The sequence below is a fragment of the Ascaphus truei genome, unplaced genomic scaffold (genome assembly GCF_040206685.1).
Source record: "Ascaphus truei isolate aAscTru1 unplaced genomic scaffold, aAscTru1.hap1 HAP1_SCAFFOLD_1586, whole genome shotgun sequence".
In the NCBI taxonomy this organism is placed as follows: Eukaryota; Metazoa; Chordata; class Amphibia; order Anura; family Ascaphidae; genus Ascaphus; species Ascaphus truei.
In genome coordinates, this window is record NW_027454477.1 from 1 (window position 1) to 15,000 (window position 15,000).

The following is a 15,000-nucleotide window of genomic DNA, read 5'->3' on the forward strand; positions in this document are numbered from 1 at the left end:
CCTGTCATTAGGTCACTTTGCCCCTACGTGGGACTGACCCTTAACCCATTAACCACGTCCCTGTCATTAGGTCAATTTGCCCCTACGTGGGACTGACCCTTTAACCCATTAAACACGTCCCTGTCATTAGGTCACTTTGCCCCATACGTGGGACTGACCCTTTAACCCATTAAACACGTCCCTGTCATTAGGTCACTTTGCCCCTACGTGGGACTGACCCTTAACCCATTAACCACGTCCCTGTCATTAGGTCAATTTGCCCCTACGTGGGACTGACCCTTTAAACCATTAAACACGTCCCTGTCATTAGGTCAATTTGCCCCTACGTGGGACTGACCCTTTAAACCATTAAACACGTCCCTGTCATTAGGTCACTTTGCCCCTACGTGGGACTGACCCTTTAACCCATTAACCACGTCCCTGTCATTAGGTCACTTTGCCCCTACGTGGGACTGACCCTTTAACCCATTAAACACGTCCCTGTCATTAGGTCAATTTGCCCCTACGTGGGACTGACCCTTTAAACCATTAAACACGTCCCTGTCATTAGGTCACTTTGCCCCTACGTGGGACTGACCCTTTAACCCATTAAACACGTCCCTGTCATTAGGTCACTTTGCCCCTACGAGGGACTGTCCCTTTAACCCATTAAACACGCCCCTGTCATTAGGTCAATTTGCCCCTACCTGGTACTGACCCTTTAACCCATTAAACACGTCCCTGTCATTAGGTCACTTTGCCCCTACGTGGGACTGACCCTTTAACCCATTAAACACGTCCCTGTCATTAGGTCACTTTGCCCCTACGTGGGACTGACCCTTTAACCCATTAAACACGCCCCTGTCATTAGGTCAATTTGCCCCTACGTGGGACTGACCCTTTAACCCATTAAACACGTCCCTGTCATTAGGTCACTTTGCCCCTACGTGGGACTGACCCTTTAACCCATTAAACACGTCCCTGTCATTAGGTCACTTTGCTCCTATGTGGGACTGACCCTTTAACCCATTAAACACGTCCCTGTCATTAGGTCACTTTGCCCCTACGCGGGACTGACCCTTTAACCCATTAAACACGTCCCTGTCATTAGGTCACTTTGCCCCTACGTGGGACTGACCCTTTAACCCATTAAACACGTCCCTGTCATTAGGTCACTTTGCCCCTACGTGGGACTGACCCTTTAACCCATTAAACACGTCCCTGTCATTAGGTCACTTTGCCCCTACGCGGGACTGACCCTTTAACCCATTAAACACGTCCCTGTCATTAGGTCACTTTGCCCCTACGTGGGACTGACCCTTTAACCCATTAAACACGTCCCTGTCATTAGGTCACTTTGCCCCTACGCGGGACTGACCCTTTAACCCATTAAACACGTCCCTGTCATTAGGTCACTTTGCCCCTACGCGGGACTGACCCTTTAACCCATTAAACACGTCCCTGTCATTAGGTCACTTTGCCCCTACGCGGGACTGACCCTTTAACCCATTAAACACGTCCCTGTCATTAGGTCAATTTGCCCCTACGTGGGACTGACCCTTTAAACCATTAAACACGTCCCTGTCATTAGGTCACTTTGCCCCTACGTGGGACTGACCCTTTAACCCATTAAACACGTCCCTGTCATTAGGTCACTTTGCCCCTACGTGGGACTGACCCTTTAACCCATTAAACACGTCCCTGTCATTAGGTCACTTTGCCCCTACGCGGGACTGTCCCTTTAACCCATTAAACACGCCCCTGTCATTAGGTCAATTTGCCCCTACCTGGGACTGACCCTTTAACCCATTAAACACGTCCCTGTCATTAGGTCACTTTGCCCCTACGTGGGACTGACCCTTTAACCCATTAAACACGTCCCTGTCATTAGGTCACTTTGCCCCTACGTGGGACTGACCCTTTAACCCATTAAACACGCCCCTGTCATTAGGTCAATTTGCCCCTACGTGGGACTGACCCTTTAACCCATTAAACACGTCCCTGTCATTAGGTCACTTTGCCCCTACGTGGGACTGACCCTTTAACCCATTAAACACGTCCCTGTCATTAGGTCACTTTGCTCCTATGTGGGACTGACCCTTTAACCCATTAAACACGTCCCTGTCATTAGGTCACTTTGCCCCTACGCGGGACTGACCCTTTAACCCATTAAACACGTCCCTGTCATTAGGTCACTTTGCCCCTACGTGGGACTGACCTTTTAACCCATTAAACACGTCCCTGTCATTAGGTCACTTTGCCCCTACGTGGGACTGACCCTTTAACCCATTAAACACGTCCCTGTCATTAGGTCACTTTGCCCCTACGCGGGACTGACCCTTTAACCCATTAAACACGTCCCTGTCATTAGGTCACTTTGCCCCTACGTGGGACTGACCCTTTAACCCATTAAACACGTCCCTGTCATTAGGTCACTTTGCCCCTACGCGGGACTGACCCTTTAACCCATTAAACACGTCCCTGTCATTAGGTCACTTTGCCCCTACGCGGGACTGACCCTTTAACCCATTAAACACGTCCCTGTCATTAGGTCACTTTGCCCCTACGCGGGACTGACCCTTTAACCCATTAAACACGTCCCGGTCATTAGGTCACTTTGCCCCTACGTGGGACTGACCCTTTAACCCATTAAACACGTCCCTGTCATTAGGTCACTTTGCCCCTACGTGGGACTGACCCTTTAACCCATTAAACACGTCCCTGTCATTAGGTCACTTTGCCCCTACGCGGGACTGACCCTTTAACCCATTAAACACGTCCCTGTCATTAGGTCACTTTGCCCCTACGCGGGACTGACCCTTTAACCCATTAAACATGTCCCTGTCATTAGGTCACTTTGCCCCTACGTGGGACTGACCCTTTAACCCATTAAACACGTCCCTGTCATTAGGTCACTTTGCCCCTACGTGGGACTGACCCTTTAACCCATTAATCACGTCCCTGTCATTAGGTCACTTTGCTCCTATGTGGGACTGACACTTTAACCCATTAAACACGCCCCTGTCATTAGGTCACTTTGCACCTACGTGGGACTGACCCTTTAACCCATTACACACGTCCCTGTCATTAGGTCACTTTGCCCCTACGTGGGACTGACCCTTTAAACCATTACACACGTCCCTGTCATTAGGTCACTTTGCCCCTACGTGGGACTGACCCTTTAACCCATTAAACACGTCCCTGTCATTAGGTCACTTTGCCCCTACGTGGGACTGACCCTTTAACCCATTAAACACGCCCCTGTCATTAGGTCCCTTTGCCCCTACGCGGGACTGACCCTTTAACCCATTAAACACGTCCCTGTCATTAGGTCACTTTGCCCCCTACGTGGGACTGACCCTTTAACCCATTAAACACGCCCCTGTCATTAGGTCACTTTGCCCCTACGTGGGACTGACCCTTTAACCCATTAAACACGTCCCTGTCATTAGGTCACTTTGCCCCCTACGTGGGACTGACCCTATATACAGGACTAGCAGTAACACACACACACACACCACACACCACACACCACACACCACACACCACACACCACACACCACACACCACACACCACACACACACACACACATTACCTGATGGATAGGGGAAGATTTGCTCGGTCTGAATTTGCCCTTTAAAGATTCCCACAGCAAAGGACTTGGACTAATGATGAGAAGAGAGAGGGAGACAGTTTGCACGTGTGTGTGTTGTATTATGTTACACAATGTGTGTGTGTTGTATTATGTTACACAATGTGTGTGTGTGTTGCGTGTATTATGGTACATAAAGTGTATGTGTGTTGCATGTATTATGTTACACAAAGTGTATGTGTGTGTTGCATGTATTATGTTACACAAAGTGTATGTGTGTGTTGCATGTATTACGTTACACAACGTGTGTATGCGTGTTAAACACCTCAGTTTTTGTGTGTCCGTCTGTGACATGGGACGACACTCCTGCAGCTGACACCCCATCCTTACTCAGCACTCTCTGAGGGGACAACACAACACGTCACAACACATCACAATGTAACGCAGACGCATTACAACTACACAACAACACAAAACGTCACATCTACACTACACAACGTAACAAAGCAGACATCTCAACTACACAACGTAAAACAAAACGTCACATCTACACAGCAGTTACTACACAACGTAACAACACAGACATCTCAACTACACAACGTAACAACACACGTCAGAGGAGACCCGGGCAGAGGAAAAAGGAAAGAGACAGTCAGGCCGCGTGACAGAGACCGCTCCGTTACCTCTGCGGTCTGAGCGTACGGTCTGATTCCGCTCCGGACAGAGACAGCTCGAGACCTGATAAAGGAAGCCAAGAGACAGTCAGAGACAGTTCTCATCCAATATAGACATATCAAGACATCTTTTCTACAGATCACGTCTCTCTCAGCGCTCTCTCTCCTCGTCACGTCTCTCTCAGCACTCTCTCTTCCCCGTCACGTCTCTCAACGCTCTCTCCCCGTCACGTCTCTCAGCGATCTCTCTTCCCCGTCACGTCTCCCAACGCTCTCTCCCCGTCACGTATGTCAACGCTCTCTCTCCCCGTCACGTCTCTCAGCGCTCTCTCTCCCTCATCACGTCTCTCTGCACTCTCTCTCCCACCCCCGGGCTGTCACACTGAGCAGTCTCTGGTACAGTCTCCCACCCCCGGGCTGTCACACTGAGCAGTCTCTGGTACAGTCTCACACTCTGCATGCTGCTGTCTCTCACCCCCGGGCTGTCACACTGAGTAGTCTCTGGGACAGTCTCACGCTCTGCATGCTGCTGTCTCTCACCCCCGGGCTGTCACACCGAGCAGTCTCGCACTCTGCATGCTGCTGTCTCTCACCCCCGGGCTGTCACACTGAGCAGTCTCTGGTACAGACTCGGGGACAGTCTCACACTCTGCATGCTGCTGTCTCTCACCCCCGGGCTGTCACACTGAGCAGTCTCTGGTACAGTCTCACACTCTGCATGCTGCTGTCTCCCACCCCCGGGCTGTCACACTGAGCAGTCTCTGGTACAGACTCGGGGACAGTCTCACACTCTGCATGCTGCTGTCTCCCACCCCCGGGCTGTCACACTGAGCAGTCTCTGGTACAGACTCGGGGACAGTCTCACACTCTGCATGCTGCTGTCTCCCACCCCCGGGCTGTCACACTGAGCAGTCTCTGGTACAGACTCGGGGACAGTCTCACACTCTGCATGCTGCTGTCTCTCACCCCCGGGCTGTCACACTGAGCAGTCTCTGGTACAGACTCGGGGACAGTCTCACACTCTGCATGCTGCTGTCTCTCACCCCCGGGCTGTCACACTGAGCAGTCTCTGGTACAGACTCGGGGACAGTCTCACACTCTGCATGCTGCTGTCTCTCACCCCCGGGCTGTCACACTGAGCAGTCTCTGGTACAGACTCGGGGACAGTCTCACACTCTGCATGCTGCTGTCTTTCTCTCTCTGTCTCTCACACAAGGTCACTTCACTTCCGGTACCACGTGACCCACCCCGGACACAAAGCATCATGGGAAATGTAGTCTTAGACACACAGACAGACAGACAGACAGAGACACACAGACAGACAGACAGAGACACACAGACAGACAGACAGAGACACACAGACAGACAGACAGAGACACACAGAGACACACAGAGACACACATAATAGCATGTTCTTGTATAGCGCTGCTAGTTTTACGCAGCGCGTTACAGAGACATTTTGCAGGCACAGGTCCCTTACAATCTATGTTTTTGGTGCCTGAGGCACAGGGAGATAAAGTGACTGCCCAAGGTCACAAGGAGCCGACACCGGGAATAGAACCAGGTTCCCCTGCTTCACACTCAGTGCCAGTCAGTGTCTCACTGAGCCGCTCCTTCTCCCAGGATCCCCTGCTTCACACTCAGTGCCAGTCAGTGTCTTTACTCACTGAGCCGCTCCTTCTCCCAGGTTCCCCTGCTTCACACTCAGTGCCAGTCAGTGTCTGTACTCACTGAGCCGCTCCTTCTCCCAGGTTCCCCTGCTTCACACTCAGTGCCAGTCAGTGTCTTTACTCACTGAGCCGCTCCTTCTCCCAGGTTCCCCTGCTTCACACTCAGTGCCAGTCAGTGTCTTTACTCACTGAGCCGCTCCTTCTCCCAGGTTCCCCTGCTTCACACTCAGTGCCAGTCAGTGTCGTTACTCACTGAGCCGCTCCTTCTCCCAGGCTCCCCTGCTTCACACTCAGTGCCAGTCAGTGTCTTTACTCACTGAGCCGCTCCTTCTCCCAGGTTCCCCTGCTTCACACTCAGTGCCAGTCAGTGTCTTTACTCACTGAGCCGCTCCTTCTCCCAGGTTCCCCTGCTTCACACTCAGTGCCAGTCAGTGTCGTTACTCACTGAGCCGCTCCTTCTCCCAGGCTCCCCTGCTTCACACTCAGTGCCAGTCAGTGTCTTTACTCACTGAGCCGCTCCTTCTCCCAGGTTCCCCTGCTTCACACTCAGTGCCAGTCAGTGTCTTTACTCACTGAGCCGCTCCTTCTCCCAGGTTCCCCTGCTTCACACTCAGTGCCAGTCAGTGTCGTTACTCACTGAGCCGCTCCTTCTCCCAGGCTCCCCTGCTTCACACTCAGTGCCAGTCAGTGTCTGTACTCACTGAGCCGCTCCTTCTTCCAGGTTCCCCTGCTGCACACTCAGTGCCAGTCAGTGTCTGTACTCACTGAGCCGCTCCTTCTCCCAGGCTCCCCTGCTTCACACTCAGTGCCAGTCAGTGTCTTTACTCACTGAGCCGCTCCTTCTCCCAGGTTCCCCTGCTTCACACTCAGTGCCAGTCAGTGTCGTTACTCACTGAGCCGCTCCTTCTCCCAGGTTCCCCTGCTTCACACTCAGTGCCAGTCAGTGTCTTTACTCACTGAGCCGCTCCTTCTCCCAGGTTCCCCTGCTTCACACTCAGTGCCAGTCAGTGTCTTTACTCACTGAGCCGCTCCTTCTTCCAGGTTCCACTGCTTCACACTCAGTGCCAGTCAGTGTCTTTACTCACTGAGCCGCTCCTTCTCCCAGGTTCCCCTGCTTCACACTCAGTGCCAGTCAGTGTCTTTACTCACTGAGCCGCTCCTTCTCCCAGGTTCCCCTGCTTCACACTCAGTGCCAGTCAGTGTCTTTACTCACTGAGCCGCTCCTTCTCCCAGGCTCCCCTGCTTCCCACTCAGTGCCAGTCAGTGTCGTTACTCACTGAGCCGCTCCTTCTCCCAGGTTCCCCTGCCTCACACTCAGTGCCAGTCAGTGTCGTTACTCACTGAGCCGCTCCTTCTCCCAGGTTCCCCTGCCTCACACTCAGTGCCAGTCAGTGTCGTTACTCACTGAGCCGCTCCTTCTCCCAGGCTCCCCTGCTTCCCACTCAGTGCCAGTCAGTGTCTGTACTCACTGAGCCGCTCCTTCTCCCAGGCTCCCCTGCTTCACACTCAGTGCCAGTCAGTGTCTTTACTCACTGAGCCGCTCCTTCTCCCAGGCTCCCCTGCTTCACACTCAGTGCCAGTCAGTGTCTTTACTCACTGAGCCGGTCCTTCTCCCAGGTTCCCCTGCCTCACACTCAGTGCCAGTCAGTGTCTTTACTCACTGAGCCGCTCCTTCTCCCAGGTTCCCCTGCTTCACACTCAGTGCCAGTCAGTGTCGTTACTCACTGAGCCGCTCCTTCTCCCAGGCTCCCCTGCTTCACACTCAGTGCCAGTCAGTGTCTTTACTCACTGAGCCGCTCCTTCTCCCAGGTTCCCCTGCTTCACACTCAGTGCCAGTCAGTGTCGTTACTCACTGAGCCGCTCCTTCTCCCAGGTTCCCCTGCTTCACACTCAGTGCCAGTCAGTGTCTTTACTCACTGAGCCGCTCCTTCTCCCAGGTTCCCCTGCTTCACACTCAGTGCCAGTCAGTGTCTTTACTCACTGAGCCGCTCCTTCTTCCAGGTTCCACTGCTTCACACTCAGTGCCAGTCAGTGTCTTTACTCACTGAGCCGCTCCTTCTCCCAGGTTCCCCTGCTTCACACTCAGTGCCAGTCAGTGTCTTTACTCACTGAGCCGCTCCTTCTCCCAGGTTCCCCTGCTTCACACTCAGTGCCAGTCAGTGTCTGTACTCACTGAGCCGCTCCTTCTTCCAGGTTCCCCTGCTGCACACTCAGTGCCAGTCAGTGTCGTTACTCACTGAGCCGCTCCTTCTCCCAGGCTCCCCTGCTTCACACTCAGTGCCAGTCAGTGTCTTTACTCACTGAGCCGCTCCTTCTCCCAGGTTCCCCTGCTTCACACTCAGTGCCAGTCAGTGTCGTTACTCACTGAGCCGCTCCTTCTCCCAGGCTCCCCTGCTTCACACTCAGTGCCAGTCAGTGTCTTTACTCACTGAGCCGCTCCTTCTCCCAGGCTCCCCTGCTTCACACTCAGTGCCAGTCAGTGTCTTTACTCACTGAGCCGCTCCTTCTCCCAGGTTCCCCTGCTTCACACTCAGTGCCAGTCAGTGTCTGTACTCACTGAGCCGCTCCTTCTCCCAGGCTCCCCTGCTTCACACTCAGTGCCAGTCAGTGTCTTTACTCACTGAGCCGCTCCTTCTCCCAGGTTCCCCTGCTTCACACTCAGTGCCAGTCAGTGTCGTTACTCACTGAGCCGCTCCTTCTCCCAGGTTCCCTTGCTTCACACTCAGTGCCAGTCAGTGTCTTTACTCACTGAGCCGCTCCTTCTCCCAGGTTCCCCTGCCTCACACTCAGTGCCAGTCAGTGTCGTTACTCACTGAGCCGCTCCTTCTCCCAGGTTCCCCTGCCTCACACTCAGTGCCAGTCAGTGACGTTACTCACTGAGCCGCTCCTTCTCCCAGGTTCCCCTGCCTCACACTCAGTGCCAGTCAGTGTCGTTACTCACTGAGCCGCTCCTTCTCCCAGGCTCCCCTGCTTCACACTCAGTGCCAGTCAGTGTCTTTACTCACTGAGCCGCTCCTTCTCCCAGGCTCCCCTGCTTCCCACTCAGTGCCAGTCAGTGTCGTTACTCACTGAGCCGCTCCTTCTCCCAGGTTCCCCTGCCTCACACTCAGTGCCAGTCAGTGTCGTTACTCACTGAGCCGCTCCTTCTCCCAGGTTCCCCTGCCTCACACTCAGTGCCAGTCAGTGTCGTTACTCACTGAGCCGCTCCTTCTCCCAGGCTCCCCTGCTTCCCACTCAGTGCCAGTCAGTGTCTGTACTCACTGAGCCGCTCCTTCTCCCAGGCTCCCCTGCTTCACACTCAGTGCCAGTCAGTGTCTTTACTCACTGAGCCGCTCCTTCTCCCAGGCTCCCCTGCTTCACACTCAGTGCCAGTCAGTGTCTTTACTCACTGAGCCGGTCCTTCTCCCAGGTTCCCCTGCCTCACACTCAGTGCCAGTCAGTGTCTTTACTCACTGAGCCGCTCCTTCTCCCAGGTTCCCCTGCTTCACACTCAGTGCCAGTCAGTGTCGTTACTCACTGAGCCGCTCCTTCTCCCAGGCTCCCCTGCTTCACACTCAGTGCCAGTCAGTATCTTTACTCACTGAGCCGCTCCTTCTCCCAGGCTCCCCTGCTTCACACTCAGTGCCAGTCAGTGTCTTTACTCACTGAGCCGCTCCTTCTCCCAGGTTCCCCTGCTTCACACTCAGTGCCAGTCAGTGTCTGTACTCACTGAGCCGCTCCTTCTCCCAGGCTCCCCTGCTTCACACTCAGTGCCAGTCAGTGTCTTTACTCACTGAGCCGCTCCTTCTCCCAGGTTCCCCTGCTTCACACTCAGTGCCAGTCAGTGTCGTTACTCACTGAGCCGCTCCTTCTCCCAGGTTCCCTTGCTTCACACTCAGTGCCAGTCAGTGTCTTTACTCACTGAGCCGCTCCTTCTCCCAGGTTCCCCTGCCTCACACTCAGTGCCAGTCAGTGTCGTTACTCACTGAGCCGCTCCTTCTCCCAGGTTCCCCTGCCTCACACTCAGTGCCAGTCAGTGTCGTTACTCACTGAGCCGCTCCTTCTCCCAGGTTCCCCTGCCTCACACTCAGTGCCAGTCAGTGTCGTTACTCACTGAGCCGCTCCTTCTCCCAGGCTCCCCTGCTTCACACTCAGTGCCAGTCAGTGTCTTTACTCACTGAGCCGCTCCTTCTCCCAGGCTCCCCTGCTTCCCACTCAGTGCCAGTCAGTGTCGTTACTCACTGAGCCGCTCCTTCTCCCAGGTTCCCCTGCCTCACACTCAGTGCCAGTCAGTGTCGTTACTCACTGAGCCGCTCCTTCTCCCAGGTTCCCCTGCCTCACACTCAGTGCCAGTCAGTGTCGTTACTCACTGAGCCGCTCCTTCTCCCAGGCTCCCCTGCTTCCCACTCAGTGCCAGTCAGTGTCTGTACTCACTGAGCCGCTCCTTCTCCCAGGCTCCCCTGCTTCACACTCAGTGCCAGTCAGTGTCTTTACTCACTGAGCCGCTCCTTCTCCCAGGCTCCCCTGCTTCACACTCAGTGCCAGTCAGTGTCTTTACTCACTGAGCCGGTCCTTCTCCCAGGTTCCCCTGCCTCACACTCAGTGCCAGTCAGTGTCGTTACTCACTGAGCCGCTCCTTCTCCCAGGTTCCCCTGCCTCACACTCAGTGCCAGTCCGTGTCTTTACTCACTGAGCCGCTCCCAGGAATGGATGGATAGATGCACAGATAGATGCACAGATAGATAGATATACAGATAGATACACAGATAGATACACAGATAGATACACAGATAGATACACAGATACACAGATAGATACACAGATAGATAGATAGATAGATAGATAGATAGATAGATAGATAGATAGATAGATAGATAGATAGATAGATAGATAGATAGATAGATGCACAGATAGATAGATAGATAGATACACAGATAGATAGATAGATAGATAGATAGATAGATAGATAGATAGATAGATAGATAGATAGATAGATAGATGGATGGATAGATAGATAGATAGATAGATAGATAGATAGATAGATAGATAGATAGATACACATATAGATAGATAGATAGATAGATAGATAGATAGATACACAGATAGATAGATACACAGATAGATAGATACACCGATAGATAGATACACAGATAGATAGATACACAGATAGATAGATACACAGATAGATAGATAGATAGATAGATAGATAGATAGATAGATAGATAGATAGATAGATAGATAGATAGATAGATAGATAGATAGATACACAGATAGATAGATAGATAGATAGATAGATAGATAGATAGATAGATAGATAGATAGATAGATAGATTATTGCTGTGATGCTGCCTTTACCATTTATATTTGCTGTGACTTCACTTCTTCTCAAATTATGCACTTATTTCTACCAGCCTCAGTATGTCTCAAACTCTATTCATATATCTCCATCTCTCCTTCCTTCACCACTTCTCAGCTCACATGAACTCCTTTCTTACCTGCGTCCTCTGACACCACACAGCTATATCCCCTGCACTAAAACACACCCCTACAAATCATCCTCACACATCCTCTTTCTATCCATGCTTCTCCTCCTTGCTTCTGGGGATATCTCTCCCAATCCTGGTCCCTGTCTTATTTCTACATGCTCTCGCCCTCGTCTTCCACATACAACTTCTACTCATACGGGTGTCAACTCCTCTAACCTCATACCCATCCCCTGCCACCCTCCCTCCTCTCTCCCATTCTCCTGTGCCCTTTGGAATGCTCGCTCCCTCTCTAACAAGTTCCTCTCTGTGCATGACTTCTTTCTCTCTCACTCCCTGCTTCTCTTTGCTATAACTGAAACCTGGCTCACTCAGTCTGACTCTGCTCTGGAAGCTGCCCTCTCCTATGGTGGCCTTTCCTTCTCCCACACTCCGCGCCCTGATGGCAGGGGTGGAGGCGTGGGGCTCCTGCTCTCCTCTGTCTGCCATTACCGAACCCTTCCTATTCCCCCCTCTCTTGCTTTTCCCTCCTTTTGAGGCTCACACTGTCCAGATCTTCTCTCCTCTCCCTGTTCATGTGGCGGTCATCTATCGCCCACCTACCTCTACTCATCCCCCTTCTGCCTTTCTCTCTCACTTTGAATCCTGGCTCTCTTTCTTTCTCTCCTCAGACTCCCCTGTTCTTCTCCTTGGGGACTTCAAGTGCCACATTGATGACCCCTCTCTCTCTTGGGCTTCCCGCTTTCTTTCTCTTACCTCTTCTTTTGGCCTTCAACAGTGGACTGCAGCCAGCACCCACAAGGATGGCCACTACTTAGACCTGGTTTTCACTAAAAACTTCTCTCTCTCTGATTTCTCCATTTCCCCTTTTCCTCTCTCTGACCATCATCTCATCTCATTCTCTCTATCTCGCTTCTCCCCTTCTCCACCTCCATCTACACCCCGGTTCTGCAGAAACCTGCGCTCTATTCACTTACCTGACTTTGAGTCCACTTTACGCTCCTCCCTCTCCTCTCAGCTCTGCTACAGACCCTGACAACCTGGTCAGAAAGTACAACTCTGTCTTGTCCTCGTCTCTTGATCTACATGCCCCACTTTCTCTCTGCCGCACTCGCCCTTCTAACCCTAGACCCTGGCTAAATTCCCACACACGCATGCTGCGTTCCTCCACTCGTTCCTCTGAACGCCTCTGGAGGAAGTCTCACACTCTCGCAGACTTCCTTCACTACAAATTTATGCTATCCTATTTCAACTCTGCCCTCTCTCAAGCTAAACAAGCCTACTTTTCTACTCTAATCAACATGCACAAGTCTAACCCACGCCGACTGTTCTCTGTCTTTGATACTCTACTCAAACCACCCTCAGCTGCCTCTCCTTCCTCCATCTCCGCTCAGGACTTTGCTGACTATTTTAAGGAAAAGGTGGAATCCATACGGCAGAACATCCCCTCTGTTTCTTCCCCCCATCCTACACCTCTTCCTAACTCTCCTCCTGCCTTCCTTGAGTCTTTTTCCACTGTCTCAGAGGAGAATGTGTCGCTGTTGATCTCCTCTTCTCCCTCTACCACTTGCCCTCTTGACCCCATTCCCTCCCATCTCCTAAAACCTCTAGCTCCTACTATAATCCCTACACTTACACACATTTTTAACTCCTCCCTCTGCTCTGGAACCCTTCCATCCTCCTTCAAACATGCAACAGTCATACCATTACTCAAAAACAGCGAGCTTGACCCTACCTGTCTTTCTAACTATCGACCTGTCTCCCTCCTGCCTTTTGCCTCTAAACTACTTGACCGTCTTGTATTCTCTCGCTTGCTCCATTTTCTCAACACCTATTCTCTCCTAGACCCTCTACAATCTGGCTTCCGCACTGCTCACTCCACCGAAACAGCCCTCACTAAAATAACTGACGACCTCCATGCTGCCAAAGACAGAGGTCATTACACTCTGCTCATATTACTCGACCTCTCTGCAGCATTTGACACCGTGGACCACCCTCTTCTCCTCCACATTCTCCATACTCTAGGTATTCGGAACAAAGCTCTATCCTGGATCTCATCCTACCTCTCCCATCGTACTTTTAGTGTCTCTTCTGCTAACACCTCCTCCTCTATTGATCTCTCTGTGGGGGTACCCCAGGGCTCTGTCCTGGGACCTCTTCTCTTTTCTCTGTACACACTCTCTCTAGGTGACCTAATAACATCTTTTGGGTTTAATTATCACCTCTATGCCGACGACACACAAATATACTTTTCAACACCTGACCTTACACCTGCTGTACAAACCAAAGTTTCTGAATGTCTCTCTGCTATATCATCCTGGATGGCCCTCCGACGCCTTAAACTCAACATGGCTAAAACAGAGCTCCTCATACTTCCTCCCAAACCTGGCCCTACTACCTCCTTCCACATTACTGCTGGAACTACAATCATTCACCCAGTAGCCCAAGCACGCTGCCTAGGGGTCACATTCGACTCCTCTCTCACATTCACCCCTCACATTCAAAACATTTCTAAAACTTGTCGCTTTTTCCTCCGCAATATAACTAAGATACGCCCTTTCCTCTGTTGTTCGACTGCTAAAACTCTGACTCAGGCCCTCATTCTCTCCCGTCTTGATTACTGTAACCTCCTGCTGTCCGGCCTTCCTGCCTCTCACCTGTCTCCCCTACAATCTATCCTAAATGCTGCTGCCAGAATCACTCTACTCTTTCCTAGATCTGTCTCAGCATCTCCCCTCATGAAATCCCTCTCCTGGCTTCCGATCAAATCCCGCATCTCACACTCCATTCTTCTCCTCACTTTTAAAGCTTTACACTCTTCTGCCCCTCCTTACATCTCATCCCTAATTTCTCGTTATGCACCATCCAGACTCTTGCGTTCTGCTCAAGGATGTCTACTTTCTACCCCCTTTGTATCTAAAGCCCTCTCCCGCCTTAAACCTTTTTCACTGACTGCCCCACACCTCTGGAATGCCCTTCCCCTCAGTACCCGACTAGCACCCTCTCTATCCACCTTTAAGACCCACCTTAAGACACACTTGCTTAAAGAAGCATATGAATAGCACTGTGGATATTCTAAACACGATACATAAAGCGTGGCCCCCTGCAAACGCACTTACCAGAACTCCCTCCTACTGTCTCTGTACGTTCTCCCTACCTAACAATTAGACTGTAAGCTCCTCGGGGCAGGGACTCCTCTTCCGAAATGTTACTTTTATGTCTAAAGCACTTATTCCCATGATCTGTTATTTATATTATCTGTTATTTATTTGATTACCACATGTATTACTGCTGTGACGCGCTATGTACACTAATGGCGCTATATAAATAAAGACATACAATACAATACAATAGATAGATAGATAGATAGATACACAGATAGATAGATAGATAGATAGATAGATAGATAGATAGATAGATAGATAGATAGATACACAGATAGATAGACACACAGATAGATAGATACAGAGATAGATAGATACACAGATAGATAGATAGATAGATAGATAGATAGATAGATAGATAGATAGATAGATAGATAGACACACAGACAGACAGACAGACAGATAGATAGATAGATAGATAGATAGATAGATAGATAGATAGATAGATAGATAGATAG

The 15,000-nt window shown here is 51.3% G+C and overlaps 1 long non-coding RNA gene across 1 annotated transcript; it reads right to left on the reverse strand.

The window, feature by feature from the left end:
• Positions 1 to 3,554: 3,554 nt before the first annotated feature.
• LOC142476414 (uncharacterized) lies at positions 3,555 to 4,974 on the reverse strand. Its single transcript, XR_012791656.1, has 4 exons — positions 4,840 to 4,974; positions 4,256 to 4,310; positions 3,898 to 3,972; positions 3,555 to 3,645 (listed from the first exon to the last, which is right to left on the reverse strand). It is a non-coding gene; the product is annotated as an uncharacterized LOC142476414 (long non-coding RNA).
• Between the last annotated feature and the right edge of the window lie 10,026 nt (positions 4,975 to 15,000).